Raw genomic sequence first — 17,680 nt, 5'->3', positions numbered from 1 at the left:
ATGCAAAAATTCAACATATTCGCGAAGCGGCAAGCCTCTATGATATTCCCCGTACGACTCTTCGTGATAGACTTAAAGGCATCACATATAAAGCTGAAAAACGTGCCAATGGGCATAAGCTTTCAGCGAATGAGGAGGAATCACTTATTAAATGGATACTTAATCTAGATAAGTGAGGATTACCTCCTCAGTCTTCACTTGTACGAGATATGGCTAATATTCTTCTTTCTCAACATGGTAATCAACAGATTGGTGAGAATTGGGTTTATCGGCTTGTTAAACGTCGCATTGAGCTCAAATCGCGATTTTCTTGAAGATATAACTATGAGCGTGTTAAATGCGAAGATCTAAAGATAATTTAAAAGTCTTTTAACTGTATATAAAAGACTATATTGCAATATAGCATCTTACTGGAAGATATTTATAACTTTGATAAGACTGATTTTACTATAAGGCTCTATGTGACTGCTAAAATTATAACTAGAAGCGATTGATATAGCAGATCATATCTATTATAATTTAGTAATTGAGAATGGATAATTATAATTAAAGCAGTTAATTCTCTAAATAGGCTTTATGTCAGGGTGCGGCAGACGGATGGGATCGAGGATTGACAATTGACTGGTCAGACCAGACAGACAGGCAGACTGATAAGGTTAGATTCAGAATTAAAGACAAGACATAGCTTAAAGAGCTATAACAGGATTCTTATAGCTAGATAGCTTTTATTAGAGTTATATTAAAATGCAACTATAGTTATATTTAATTAGACTAGAAGAGTAGATCGACAGATTAGATAAACAAGCTAACACTATAACAATACCTCTTCTTTTAAGACTAAGCTCTGTTAAAGTTAGATTCAGGCTTCTGAAGATATTATTAATAAAAGTTAATAATAATTTCTTATACATTTTCCAGATATTTAATAGACTTATTAATTGATTTATTATAGCTATTCTATTTAATGATATACTTCAAATAAGAACATCTATAACCTTATCTTTCTTAATAAGAGTTTAGAATATCTTCTACTTTTTATTTAATTATACTATCAGCTTCAATAAATAAGAGTAATTTCTATTATTATCTAAGAATAGAATTTTTCTCAATAGAATAAAGCAAATTGATATTGAATATTAAATATATTTTTAAACTTATAGATAGATCTAATTAATATATATTTAGATTAATGGTTTTAATAATTATAAAAGGTTCTATATTTTTCTAATCTAGCTTCTTCTATAATTAAAAGATTTAGATATTTCTAATATTTAGTTAGATTTTTTGGTCTATTTAATATTAATAAGTAGATTGATAATATCTATTTATAGTAGTCTTATAGTAAACTTATATAGATAATATTTTAGTTTAAATAAAGTTAATAATTTTTTTTATATGATAAATGAATTCTTTAATATTATAATTAGTAGATTTATTAAAGATTAGGATGGTATTAAATTCTATAACTAGATAGAATCTATAATTAATATAAAATGAAGATATTTTTATAATCTTTAAATAGACTGAGTTGGATATAAATTTAATTAGAGAAAGCTAGTTAGCTTAGTTATCTTATAGATAAGATATATATATATATAAATATTATTTTAAAATTATATTAATATATTTAGTTTGACTATCAGTTTTAAAATAATAGACTATAGATAGTAAAGATATAATTCTTAAATAATAAATTAGATATTTTTAAAATTTATTAATAAATATAGCTTCTTAGTTAGATATTGTCAAAAGTTGTCAACAACTCGTCTCAAGATCAGAGATCTTAGAGGGTATTCTGCTAACACAAAATAAAAGAGTAATGTAAGATCAATATTAGATAGCTATCTATTAAGAATAATAGTAATAGTAAGAGGATTTATTGAATATTAAATAGTAGTATACTATTTAAGATGAAAATAAAAGATGATTAATTAAATATATAATGATAAATAAGTGTCTATATATATTAAAAGATATTAAAGTTATATTTTAATATCTAGAATTATTGCTTTATTATATAGAAGTTATATTTCTATATATTAAAGCTCTGCTTTATTAGATCATATACTTAGTGTATATTAGAATAAGATATTAATATATAATAATTATATTATTATATCAATAGCTATAGTTAAGCTGAAGATATAGCTGTTTTTTAGTATTATTTTTATAATATATAATTATATTTAATAATAATTTTATTTATTATTGCTTAAATCTCATTGAGTACTTATATAATAGTATTTATTATAATATTTATTGGCTATGACTTATTGATTCTTATAATAATCCTCTTCTTTAAAAGCTAGTATTTTGATAGTATAATAAATAGTTAGCTATATCTATATTCTTAAATAAGTGTTTTTATTTTGTAATTTTCTATATTTATAATAATAGTCTAATTATATCTTTAAAGAAATCTTTTTGTATTTAGAAATTAAAATTTACTGATTATTTAAAAGATAAGGATTTTGAGATAATCATTCCTTACATTTATTATATGAATTTATATAAGTCTTATATGATGGTTGAAAGATTTTTTTATTATAATGAATACGCTCATTTAAATTAAAAATGTATTAAATTAAAAACTTCTTTTTTTAATAAAGAGTGATAACGGCTTATAGCTATCTAAAATTAAATTTATATTTAAAAGAAAGAGATTTTTAAAAAACTTTATTATTTAAAGCTGTAGAATGATCTTCTTTAGAAATATATTGATGATTTTATAGTGAGAGATATATAGAATATTATTAAGTTAAAAAGATTAAAAGAGGAAGAGCAAAAAGAAGAAGAGAAAAGGAAATGAGAGAAGAAATAAAAATTAATTGAATAATAAATTAATGAAATAGCTACTGTTACTTTTTAGGCTTATTTTAAATTATCTAAAAATAATTCTTTTGATTTCTTACTTTTTAAGTTCCTTAATGATGGAAGGCTTGAATCTTTTCTAGATAATTTAAATGTCTGATTGGTTTTTATAAATTATGATTAGGTCTGTATTCTGTTTATCTAATTAAATAAAAGATTCTTTTCTATTCTATCTTTTATTTTTTAATGAAGTTGACTTCGAATTTGTCATTATTAACTTTATTTTTATTATTTTTTAGATTTTTTATAGATTCTAATAATAAGATATAAAATATTGAATATATTTTTATTCTTATTAATAATTAGAGTTTATAATTATTATTAATAAATTTTTTTTTAATTTTAAAAGATTTATATTTAATTATATTAAGTTTATTGCTTAATCTCTTACTTAGAATATTAAAATTTTTTTATTTTATAGTTCATTGTAGAAGGTAAACTTTTCTTTCTTTTTTAAGGATTAGTATATTCTTATACTTTCTATTATAATAGGTTTTTATTCTTTGCTCTATCTATTTAATATTTTATAAAATTGTTTAATAGAATGTTTAAAGGTTTTTAGCTTATATTATTACTATCTCTAATAGTCCTTCTCTTAATACATTAGACCATATTATTCTTAGGTAGTATCTAAGATTTATACAATATAATACTTATTTTATAATTATATTTATTGTATTATTCATTATAAATTATATTATTGATAGTACTTATATCTAATTATTTTATTTTTAATCTATATAGTTCTATAAATATTATTTAACTAATTGAATTATTCTTTTAGACTAACTATTAGTCTGTTAATGATTTACTATTAATAACTTATACTCTATTCTATATATTTTTATAATTATTTATTAATAGTTTGCTGTAAATAGCTTGTCTTAGTCTATAATAATTTCCTTTAATAAACTGATCTATGAAAATACTTCTTACAGTATGAGGTTTACATATTATTTTATAGTCATATTTTTTAGTACTGGTCATAGAATTACATATTTAGTTAGTCTATTGATAACTATTATAGTGTTAGTATAGGTTATTTTAAAAATAGATTTTTTTGATTCTGGTAATCCTTAAATAAAATCAATAATAATACTTTATTATATTTCTTTTAATATTTTAGGTATCTATATCTTTCTATAAAATTTATATATTGATAATTTATTCTAACTATAGTCTTTATAATATTTGATATAATTCTTAATCTTTTTTCTAAGATATAGAAAGTAATATAATTGATTTATTATTTTAATTATTTTATTAATTCCTCAATATCCTTAGTTAAATAGATTATAATATCATTTAATAACTTCTATAGTTATTATCTATAGTATTCTAATTATACTGTTTCATATTGTTAATCCATCTTATAATATTATCACTCTATCATATAATTTCTATTGAATTTGTTTATTATTTTTTATTTTTTTTTTTAGTTATTTTCTAAATTCTAATTCTTCAATTCTGATAGCTACTACTAGAATAGTATTATAATTATATTATAGTACTCCTAAGTCTTATTTTAAGATATTCATTTTTGATATTTTGATGTTAATTATATAGTCTGATTATCTACTTAGTATATTTATAGTGACATTCTTTTTCTTTAGTATATATTTGATTGCATATTTATATTATAATAGTTCTTTATATTATTATATTTATCTTTTTGATAATTCCTTAGTTATTATGAAATATTTTAGATTCTTATGATTGGTTTTTATAATAATTTTATATTTAGATTCTTAGAGATAATGTCGCTATTATTAAAATATTTTAATGATTATTAGTAGTTCTCTATCATATGTATTATAATTGAGTTTAGCTTTTATACATTTTCTTGAGTAGAATATAATAGTATGCATTTCTTTATTATTAATCTATTTTAGGATTGTTTTGATTATATATCCTGATGTATCTATTTATATAATGTTCTATAATTCTAAGTTATATAGTTTTAAAATTGGTATATATTTAATAAGTTTCTTAACTTTTCTAAATGCTTATTATCGCGTTGTTATTTATTTAAATAATTTATTCTTTTTTATTAGTTCTGTTAATAGGATTATAATGATAGTATATCCTTTTATAAATTTTTATATATAGCTGATGGCTTCTAAAAATAATTATATATCTGTAATATTCATTAGAACTAGCTATTCTAGGATAATATTTAGTTTTTTTTTTGGTATCTTAAGCCTATTCAGTGTATAAACTATTTTTAAATATTTAATTTATATTATATTAAATTCATATTTCTTAATTTCTAGAGTGAGTTCTGTATTCTTAAGTCTTATTATAACCTTTCAAATATATTTATTATATTAATAAAGATCCTTTGAGAATATTATTATATTATTAAAATATATTGTGATAAAATCGTTTAAATATTTTCTGAGTATATATATTATGTATTGTGTAAACTATACTGATAGATTTTTTAGTTTTATTAGGGTGATAATCTATTTATAGAATCTTTTGTCTGTTAAAAATACTGTTTTATAGATGTTTTCTTTATATATTTTTAGATTGTAATATTCCTATTTAATATTAAATATTGTTATAATTTTTGCTTTTTATAATAAATCTTTTTTTTATTCTTAGTGTAATATTTTATTTATATTATCTGTTGTTTGATTATTGATTGATTGGTAATTATATATTATTTATAGTGTTGAATCTTTTTTTGATATAAAAAGATTTAATACTGAATTTATTGTCCTAGACTCTTAAATATATCTAGCTGGATAAAATTTATTGATAAATTTATCTTTAGCTTTAAGCTTTTATATTAATTTCTATCTTTATTTGATTTACTTTAATACTAATTTTAGCTTTAGGTTTATTATTATTTTATACTTAGATGGATGTATTAATAATTGATATTCTTTTTTCATAAATAATTTGATGTAATTATAATATTTTTTGATAGCTTTTTAAGTATTTCTGTAAGTTCTTTTTTGTATACTTCTTTTAATTTTGGTCGAGTTGGTACTATTCTTTGTTCTATTTTATTAATCTTAGTAATATTTATCTTAGATTGCTTTTCTGTGTTTCTATCTATTTGTAATATTTTGTTGTTGATCTTTAATATTTATCTCTTCTAATTAATGATTAGATTCTATTTTTATAATTAGATTATTCTAAGAATTATATTATAGTGACTGTGGTTTAAAGATAAGATTCTAAATATTATATTTATAATATATTTTTCTGACTTTAGAATTATATTCTTAACTATCTATAGATATTCTTTATTAAAGATAATTCTATCTATAATAGTAATTATCTACTATTATTATATTTACTTTATTAATATCTTATATTTCCTAATAAATTCTTTACTAATAAAGTTTACTGATATTTCAGAATTAATGAATACTCTTATTGATTTTTTATAAATTATAGCTTATATAATGAGTATATATTCTATTAATTCATTATTAATAGCTACTATAATAGTAACTTTCTTTATATATTATAGATAATATCTTTTCTATATTTCTTGAAATTATATCTATTTTTCTTTAGTTATTTTTGTCTTTCTTTAGTATATATAGCAGTTATCTACTCTATATTTAATATTTTTAAAATAATTATAGCTTAGATATCTTATCTCTTTATATATATATTAACAATCTTTATATTCTTTAAGATATTCAAATATTAGTTAGTAAAAGACTTCTAGTAATATAGAAAATCATTTATATAAATTCTTATTCATTCAGTAATATATGTATGCTTTATTAAAGCATAACATCCAATATACTTCTAAATAGCTAAATCTACTTAATTTAAAATAGTAATGATAGATATAATTATATATATATTTTAATATTCTATTATATAAATATATTTTTTTTAAATAAGATAGCTATTCTATTTTTTTAATTAATTTAAGATTGTTTTTATTATAAATTAGGTATTCTTTAAATATCTATTTTTAATATCTTTTATATATATTAATGTGTTATTACTATATCTGGAATGATTCTTTCTAATATATTGTCTTAAAAGGCGTATAATAGTATAATTTTTTATTTTCTATATCTTTTACGAATTTATCTTAAGTTTTTGTGATTTTATATTCTATTTTTAGAAACTTTTTTAAGATTTCTAAGATCTTTTTTTTATTTTTAAGATGTCTTAATTTGATCTTGGATTTATTGTTCTATTTCCTAGGATCTTTTTTAGTTTTTTTTATTAATGTTGATGAGCCTCTGTGTTAACTATTTTTAAAATAATTAATTGATAGATTCTACTAATTTTAATTTCTGTAGGGTATCTAATTTTTGATCTAAGTCTTTATGATTTATTGTTTTTTGATTATTGTTTTGAAATGTTAGATCATGTTGAGTTTCATTTTTTGATGAGGAACTATCAGTATTTTGATCTATATTATACTGTTTTATTGATGGCTTTTACCTATAGATGGGTTGGTATCTAACTTTATTTTTCTGGTGAGGGTATGCTTTTTCTGGGTTAATATCTTCTTTCTGAGCTATATTTTCCTTAAGTATTTTTTTGATGCATCTATTAGATTTTTTAAGGCTTCTTTATTGCTTTATAATTGATTTATATTTCTGTTTAAATCTCTATTTAATAATTTTATTTTATGTTTTCTTAAGATCTTTTTTTCTTTTTTATTATCTGTTTCAGTAATTTTCTAGTATAGAATAGAGAGTTATAAGTTGATAGTTGCTGCTTTTAATAGTTAATATTATTAGATTTTTATTTTTATTGATATTTTTTTATAAAGTGTTCTTTTTATCCGTATTTATAATAAGTTTTTTTCTTATATTTTTATTCTTTTTCTTCCTTATTAATAATGATGTTAAGCTATATTCTAACATCTTTATTATAATTATAATAAAGTTTTCTTGGCTATAAGATATTTACTTATTGATTTTCTTAGTATTAATCTTTCTTTTCTATAAGTTGATTATATTATTAAAGATTAATCTATAATATCATTTTTATTATTTTATAAAAGATCTCTAATCAAGAATTTATTATTAAAATTATATCTTTAACATTTTCTTTAAGTCTGTTATAGTATTGGTTATAGTATGCTTAATCTCTATAATAAAGGTTGCTAATGATTTGAAGATATATTGATATATATTCTTCTATAGATTAGATTTACTGAATATTTTAAATCTTATAGATTACTATTAGTTTCTTGTTGATAACTCTATAAAATTGTTTAAGCTTAGTAATAAAATATCTATAATTTATAAATATTAAAATTGTTTTTAAATCCTTTTATTTGATGCTTATTTTAAGCTAGTTTTTAATATATAATATAAACTATTTTATAATATCTTTAGTTAGGAAATTAAATACTATTAATATTTTTATTTTTTTAGTGTTGATCTTTATAGCGTTATTAGAGAAGTAGATTCTTATTTAAATAAGGAATATATTAAGTATTTTAAACTTTTCTAAAAATGATTCTATTTTATTAATTTTTAATCTTTATTCTAAGCTATTAATATGTTGCTAAGCTATAATATTTTTAAATTCAGTAATTTTAATAAGAGCATCTTTAAACTTGGTTATTAAAATTTATTTAATTCTATTAGAAGATGAATGACTATTATCTATTATTATTAAAAATAATATTGTTTATCTATAACTCTTTAAATATTATAAGGATCTTTTATTATTAAAAGTTATTAATAACTTATTTTAAGATTGGAAATCTTAGAGGATATTCTATTAATATAAGATAAAAGAATAATATAAGATCAATATTAAGTAACTATTTATTAAGAATGATAGTAATAATAAAAGGATTTATTGAATACTAAATAATAGTATGCTATTTAAGATGAAGATAAAAGATGATTAATTAGATATATAATGGTAAATGAGTGTCTATATATATTAAAAGATATTGAAGCTATGTTTTAATATTTAGAATTGTTACTTTATTATATAGAAGCTATGCTTCTATATATTGAAGTTCTATTTCATTAGATTACATGCTTGGTGTATGTTGGAATAAGGCATCAATATATAATAATTGTATTGTTATATTAATAGCTGTGGTTAGGCTGAAGGTATAGCTGTTTTTTAGTATTATTTCTGTAATATGTAATTGTACTTAATAATAATTTCGCTTATTATTGCTTAAATCTCGTTGGGTGCTTATGTAATAGCGTCTGCTATAACATTCATTGGCTGTGACTTATCGATTCTTGTGACAGATATAATAGTTTTTAAAATTTTATATAATTTCTAAATATAATAGATATATAAATAGATAGTCTTTTTAGTATTATAAATTCTTTTATAAAGAATAAAATATCTTATCTTAATTAAATAATTAATTATTATTAATATTATATTAAATCTTAGACTAATAAATAGATAAATGATAAAGTCTATTAATATATTTTATTAAGCTTACTTAAGGATAGATAATAGATAAAGAATTTCTTAATAGACTTTATAAGATAGAATAATATAATGATAAATATAATAGTTTTTAGTTTATTAAATGGTATATTAATATATTTTAAGTTAGTAATATTTTTAAAATAGAAGTTTATAAGTTTTAAAATGTTTAAAGTATCTAGAGATAGATTTATTATAATAGAGTTATAATAGTTTAGTTTTTAGATTATTATTATTAAATATATAGAGATAATTTTAATATAATAAATAATTATTCTTTTTTTTATAGTCTACTAAGGTTATTCTTAGATATTATAAAGTTTTTTTTATAATGTTTTGAATATTGATTATATGTTTTTATTTTAAGAATATACAGTATTGAATAGATTTTTAAAATTAATAAATAATTTAATAGTAATTAAAAGTTTAAATTTAACTTTCTTTTAGCTGATAGAAACTGATATTTATATTGGATTGAATATAATATTAAACTTGGCTAACTTAATAGGGTTAAATAATTTATCTTTTTTATTATAATTAAATTTTTTTTTTTTAATATGATTTAATTTTAATATGATAGTTATTTATTTTTCTTCTTTAAAAGATTTTATAATCTCTAGGTTAGAATATTAAATTTAATTTTTTATTTATTAAAATAGTATACAATCTTAAAGTTAAATTAAAATAAGAATTTAGATTAATAGATTTGATAATAGTTTAAAAGTTTAGTTATTATAAAATATTCTAAATTTTAATAATTAGTAATAATCTTTATTAATAATTGAGTATTTTTAAGTTTAAAGTATTATTTTTTAAAATAATAAATAATAGCTATTAATTTCTTATTATAAATTTTATAATTGTACTCTATTAATATATATTTCTTTAAAAAGAATGTAATAGGATGTAATATATTTTTCTCATTATATTAAAATAGGATTCTGATAGAAATATAGTTAAATATATTTATTTTTAAAATAATCTTCTTCTTCTAGTTAAAGGATTACAAAATAGAAATAATAATAAAAACTATTTTTAAAATTTTAAATGTTATTTGGTAAATAGTATTTTAGATAAAATTAACTCTTTTTTTTATTAAATTAATTATTGATATAGTAAGTTTCAAAAAATTTTAAATAAAATGTTTATAAAATCTAATAAATCTTAAAAATAACTATATATTAATTATATAGATTAGGGTCTTTTAATTGATAATAATTTTAATTTTATTAAGATTTATCTATAAGTTATTATAGTTAATTATGATTTCTAAGAATTTGGTTTTAGGAATAATAAACTTATATTTTGATAGTTTAGTATAAAATTTAGTTTTTTTTAATTTTTTTAGAATTAGATAGATATACTGTGTATATTCCTTTTTTATTCTATTATATATTAAGATATTATTTAAATAAGTAGTATAGAATAGATTTAGATATTCTTTTAATATATTATTAATAAATTATTAAAATATAGTAGGGGCTTTTATTATATTAAAAGATATTACTAGTGATTTGAATAGACTAAGTTTAGTATAGAAGGCTATTAGTTATTCTTAATTCTTTTATATTTTTATTTTATTAAATGTAAAGATAATATTGATTTTTATAAAATATTTTATTTTATTGAGATTATTTAGTGTTTCTTTAATTAGAAATAATGGATAATGGTTTTTTATTGTTATTATATTTAGGGTTTAGTAATTTATATAGAAGTATAAGCCTTCTTTAGGTTTTTTAATGAATAAGATAGGGAATATAATAGAGGATGAATTAGGATGGATGAATCTTTTTTTTAGATTTTCTGTAATTTATTCTTTTAGAGTGATAAATTCTTTTTAGAATATAGAATATAAGGAGCTAAATAGTAGGTTAATTTCTTTAATTAGCTGAATATTATGATTATAAGGATGGTAAGATAATAAATATTTAGTTTTTTTAAAAAAGAAGATGTTTAGATAGTTTTAGAATTCTTTAGATAGTTTAATAATTAAATTTATAATTTTTAGTGAATGATTTAGAGTAGAATTAATCTAGTTTAAGATAGTATTAATCTAATTTAGAATTAAAAAGAAGGTTTTATATTTTTTTTAATAATAAATAATATAGATTTTTAGGTTTATAATAGTAATATCTTATTTTTTAAGGGCTTTAAAGTGATTAAGTATCTGATTTAAATAGGCTTTTCTTGATATATTATATAATATTTTAATATAAGTTAGATAGATAAAAGTATTATAATATTTTTAATAATAATTACTATTAAAGTCTAGATTATAAATAATTTATTTTATCTAAGGATTATATTTTTTTAGTTAGGGTAGTTTTAGAATGATTAAATAATAGATAAATTAAATAACTAAGAATAATATTTTTTATTTAAAGTAATTATAGATTTTTAAGTATATACTAATATAGTAAATAATTAGACTGATTTTAGTTTTTTAACTGTTAAATATCTTTAATTAAATAGATTATTTTAAAGATAATAGTTATAGATTATAATTAAAAACTTATTCTTTATCTATAAAATGTTTTTTTTTAATATTAGAGTCTATTATTATATAGATTAGAATATTTTTTTTCTTTTGATATAATGTAATAAATAAAATTATTAATTAAGAATATTGGATTTTTTTTTTAATAGAAATTCTGCTTAAGATGATAGTAAAGATTTTAATTATGTATATATAGGGTATTTAATTATAATTTAAATTAGATGTATGCTATTTACTGACTTATTAGATAAAACTGAATAAGATAAAGACTAAGAATCTTTTAATTTAATTAAAGAGCTAGTATAAGTATTTTATAAATAGATAAAATAATTATTAGGTAGAGAATAATTTCTAATTAGATGATTTTTAGTATTATAATAGAAATATTCATTATATATTTACTGGCTAGAGATTTTAAATAGATTTATAAATTCTAGAACTAAGATAAATTTTCTTTTTATGATTTTATTTTATATTTTAATTTTTAGAGTAACTTTTTAGATAATTAATAAAGTAATAAGAGTAAAGTGGATTAAGATAGATTAAAGAGAGGTCTAATAACTCTAAATATATAAATTATTCTTATACTAAGTTTAATGATTCTTTAATTCTTATAGAAAGATAATAAATTAATAATATTTATAGAATAATAAAAGATTATAGAGTAATATTTTTAAATTTATAATTAATAATTTACTTTAATAGAATAATTAATAAATCTTTTTATATTTTAGTATTTAGTATTAGGATTTAAAATTTGATAAAGAATATAGTGAATTTTTTATTTATTTAATAGAGATAGAATAATTTTTTATAAATAGTATAAATTAAGTTTAAGTCTCTAAATAAGTATTTAAGAATATATAGAATATTTTAATAATTAAGTAATTAATAGATTCTATTTTAGATATAAAGTAAAATCTGGATATATAAAGTTCTGGATAGATGACTTATAATATAGATTATTTAGATTTATAAGGTTAAGTATTGGTTAAGATTAATTATCATTTTTTCTTTGATTTATAATATGAATTGATGAAAGTCTTTTTGTTCTTTTTTAAATTTATTAGAATTAAGTAAGCATTTAGAAGATTTAATAGAGATAATAGATAGAGAATTAATCAATATAGATATTTCTATAGTAATAGCTTTGAAGTCTTTAGTAGAGTTTAATAAAATAGAGTTTAGAATAGATATAGAGATATTAATAGTTAAAATAAATAAGATTAAGATTTATTCTTTTTTTTATAATATTAAGTTTCTATTTTTTATTATTTATAGATATTATTATTAAATTTTTTATAACTATTTCTTTTGATAGTTATAAATTATTTATTTATAGATAGATATCTTTTTTTTATAAATTAGAAATTTATTAAGATATTAATTTTTAAACTATATAGTTTTAAACTTAAATTTAATTTAATATAATTTTTTTTATTATTTAATAGTAATATTATTAATATATTTATAGATTTATTAATAATAATTAAATTATTTAATTAGATATTTTGATATATAAATAGAGAATTCTTTTAGATTTTGTAATAGGAATAGAGATTATAAGATAATAAATATTTTAGATCAATCTATGATAGTTAGAGCTATATAATATTAGAATATAGTAGATGGATAGAATTAAGGATTAATGATTGACTGATTAGACTGGATAGATAGATAGACTGATAAGATTAGATTTAGAATTAAGAATAAGATATAGCTTAAGGAGCTATAATAGGATTTTTATAGCTAAATAGCTTTTATTAGAGTTGTATTAAAATACAACTATGGTTACATTTGGTTAGACCAGGGGAGTAGGTTGGCGGGTTGGACAGGCGAGCTGGCACCGTAACACTTTATCTAGGCTGTCATTTGGTTCGGTTCGAACCGAACCAAAACCGATCTGAAACCCGAATGGTCCGGTTCTGGTTCTATATACAGTGAACTGATGTGGTTTGGTTCACTAAGTCCAGGACTATATGGTTTTTTGAAGCTTATTTAGGTCTGATTCAGTTTAAGTTTTTGGTTTGGTTTTATCTGAATATCTAAATACTAATGGATTTCTATTAATAATATTAAAATATTTAGGGCTAATCTTAATTCTTTATAATTATTATTAATTATATAATCATTTCTGAAACAGCTTTTCATGAATTAAATTCTTATTTTTTGAATTAGGATTTTATTTTAGATATTTTTATAAATATTATAATAAATTCTTAATATTTAGATTATAATTTAAAAATTATCAGAATAGTAATAATATCTTTTTTATTTTTATTTATATTTTTTAGATTATATTGTATAGCTAATCTCTTTATTAAAGAAAAAATATATATATTTCTATATCTGTTTTATAGTATAATTGATATTCATTATTATTTATCTATTTTTTGAATATATTTTAATAATTAGATAGAAAATTATAATTTAAATAATTAATTCTAATTTTTATATTATTTATCTATTAAATTTACTAAAATTTAGAAAGATTTTAATATATTTTTAAGAATAAAATTTAACTATAGTTAAAAATTCTTTGATACGGTTTAGTTATTTGAATAAAAATTAGATTAGACTTGCACTGATCTAACTATAATTAGTAATTCTTTTTTAGTGTGGTTCAGTTTCAGTTTGGAGAGCTAGAATCGTTCAGTTTTCGGTTCTGGTTTTAATATTAAAAACCAAATCGAACCGACCCACTTTTGGGTTTGGTCCAGAAACTCAGGACCAGAACCGAACCAAATGACAGCCTAGCTTTATCTTTGTATATGATTTTTAAAGCTATAAAATATATATAGTATAGCTAGTTTGATATTTTTTTAGCTAATTAAAAAATCATTATTAGTGATACTAAATGGATAATAAATATAATTAGAATATATTAGCTTAAGCATCACTTTATTTCTTATATTATTAACTAAAAAATAGAAAGATATCAAATATTTATTCTTAATAATCATAGAAGTTATTTGATTTTTGAATTTGACTGTATATATATTAAAAATAATATTATTTTAATCTATATGTCTCCGCATGTCAGGGTGCGGCAGGCAGATGGGATCGAGGATTGACGATTGACTGGTCAGACCAGACGGACAGACAGACAGATAGGATTAGATTCAGAATTAAGAATAAAACATAGCTTAAGAAGCTATAATAGAATTTTTATAACTAAATAGCTTTTATTGAAATTATATTAAAATATAACTATAATTATATTTGATTAGACTAGAAGAGTAAATTAATAGATTAAATAGATAGATTAATACTATAATAATATCTCTCTTCTTAAAATTAAACTTTATTAAGATTAGATCTAAGCTTTTAAAAATATTATTAATAGAAATTAATAATAATTTTTTATATATTTTTTAGATACTTAATAGACTCTTTAATTAATTTATTATAATTATTTTATTTAATAATATACTTTAAATAAGAATATTTATAGCTTTATCTTTTTTAATAAAAATTTAAAATATCTTTTATTTTTTATTCAATTATATTATTAGCTTTGATAGATAAAGATAATTTTTATTATTATTTAAAGATAAAGTTCTTCTTAATAAAATAAAATAAATTAATATTAAATATCAAATATATTTTTAAACTTATAAATAGATCTAATTAATATATATTCAGATTAATAGCTTTAATAATCATAAAAGATTCTATATTTTTCTAATCTAGTTTCTTCTATAGTTAGAGGATTTAAATATTTTTAATATCTAATTAGATCTTTTAATCTACTTAATATTAATAGATAGATTGATAATATCTATTTATAGTAATCTTATAGTAAGCTTATATAAATAATATTTTAATTTAAATAAAATTAATAATTCTTTCTATATAATAAATAAACTTTTTAATATTATAATTAATAGATTTATTAAGGATTAAAATAGCTTTAAATTCTATAATTAGATAGAATCTATAATTAATATAAAATAGAGATATCTTTATAGTCTCTAAATAGATTAAATTAGATATAAATTCAGTTAGAAAAAATCAATTAGTTTAATTATTTTATAGATAAGATATATATATATATAAATACTATTTTAAGATTATATTAATATATTCAGTCTAGCTATTAATCTTAGAGTAATAGATTATAAATAATAAAAATATAATTCTTAAATAGTAGATTAGATATTTCTAAAATTTATTAATAAATATAACTTCTTAATTAAATATAATAATTTTTAAAATTCTATATAATTTCTAAATATAATAAATATATAAATAGATAGTCTTTTTAATATTATAAATTTTTTTATAAAGAATAAAATATCTTATTTTAATTAAATAATTAATCATTATTAATATTATATTAAATTCTAGACTAATAAATAGATAAATAATAAAGTTTATTAATATATCTTACTAAGTTTATTTAGAGATAGATAGTAAATAGAGAATTTCTTAATAGACTTTACAAAATAGGATAATATAATAATAGATATAATAATTTTTAATCTATTAAATAGTATATTAATATATTTTAAATCAATAATACTTTTAAATAGAAGTTTATAAGTCTTAGAATATCTAGAATATCTAAAAATAGATTTATTATGATAGAGTTATAATAGTTTAATTTTTAAATTATTATTATTAGATATATAGAAGTGATTTTAATATAATAAATAGTTATTCTTCTTTTTATAGTCTATTAAGATTATTTTTAGATATTATAAAATCTTTTTTTATAATATCTTAACTATTAATTATATATTTTTATCTTAAAGATATATAATATTAAATAAATCTTTAAAATTAATAAATAATTTAATAATAGTTAAAAGCTTAAATCTAACTTTCTTTTAATTAATAAAAACTGATATCTATATTAGATTAGATATAATATTAAATTTGATTAGCTTAATAGAATTAGATAATTTATCTTTTTTTATTATAATTAAATTTTTTTTTTTTAATATAACTTAGCTTTAATATAATAATTATTTATCTTTTTCTTTTAAAAAATTTTATAATCTCTAGATTAAAATATTAAATTTAATTTTTTATTTATTAGAGTAGTATATAATCTTAAAGTTAAATTAAAATAAAAATTTAAATTAATAAATTTGATGATGGTTTAAAAGTTTAATTATTATAAAATATTCTAAATTCTAATGATTAGTAATAATCTTTATTAGTAATTAAATATTTTTAAGCTTAGAATACTATTTTTTAAAGTAACAAATAATAGCTATTAATTCTTTATTATAAATCTTATAATTATATTTTATCAGTATATATTTCTTTAAGAAGAATATAATAAAATATAATATATTTTTTTTATTATATTAAGATAGGATTTTAATAAAGATATAATTAGATATATCTATTTCTAAAATAACTTTTTTCTTTCAGTTAAAGGATTATAGAATAAAAATAATAATAAAAACTGTTTTTAGAATTTTAAATATTATTTAGTAAATAATATTTTAAATAAAGCTAATCCTTTTTTTTATTAAATTAATTATTAGTATAACAAATTTTAAAAAATTTTAGATAAAATATCTATAAAATCTAGTAAATCTTAAAAATAACTATATATTAATTATATAGATTAAGATCTTTTAATTAATAATAGTTTTAATCTTATTAAAGTCTATCTATAGGCCATTATAATTAATTATGATTTTTAAAAATTTAGTCTTAGAGATAATAAATTTATATTTTAATAATTTAATATAAAGTTTAGCTTTTCTTAATTTTTTTAAAATTAGATAGATATATTATATATATTTCTTTTTTATTCTATTATATATTAAGATATTATTTAAATAAATAATATAGAATAGATCTAGATATTCTTTTAATATATTATTAATAAATTATTAAAATATAGTAAAGGCTTTTATTATATTAAAAAATATTACTAGTAATTTG

This window comes from Talaromyces proteolyticus (genome assembly GCF_021365285.1).
Source record: "Talaromyces proteolyticus strain PMI_201 chromosome Unknown BGW36scaffold_8, whole genome shotgun sequence".
Lineage (NCBI taxonomy): Eukaryota > Fungi > Ascomycota > Eurotiomycetes > Eurotiales > Trichocomaceae > Talaromyces > Talaromyces proteolyticus.
Note: the sequence above shows the minus strand (reverse complement) of the source record.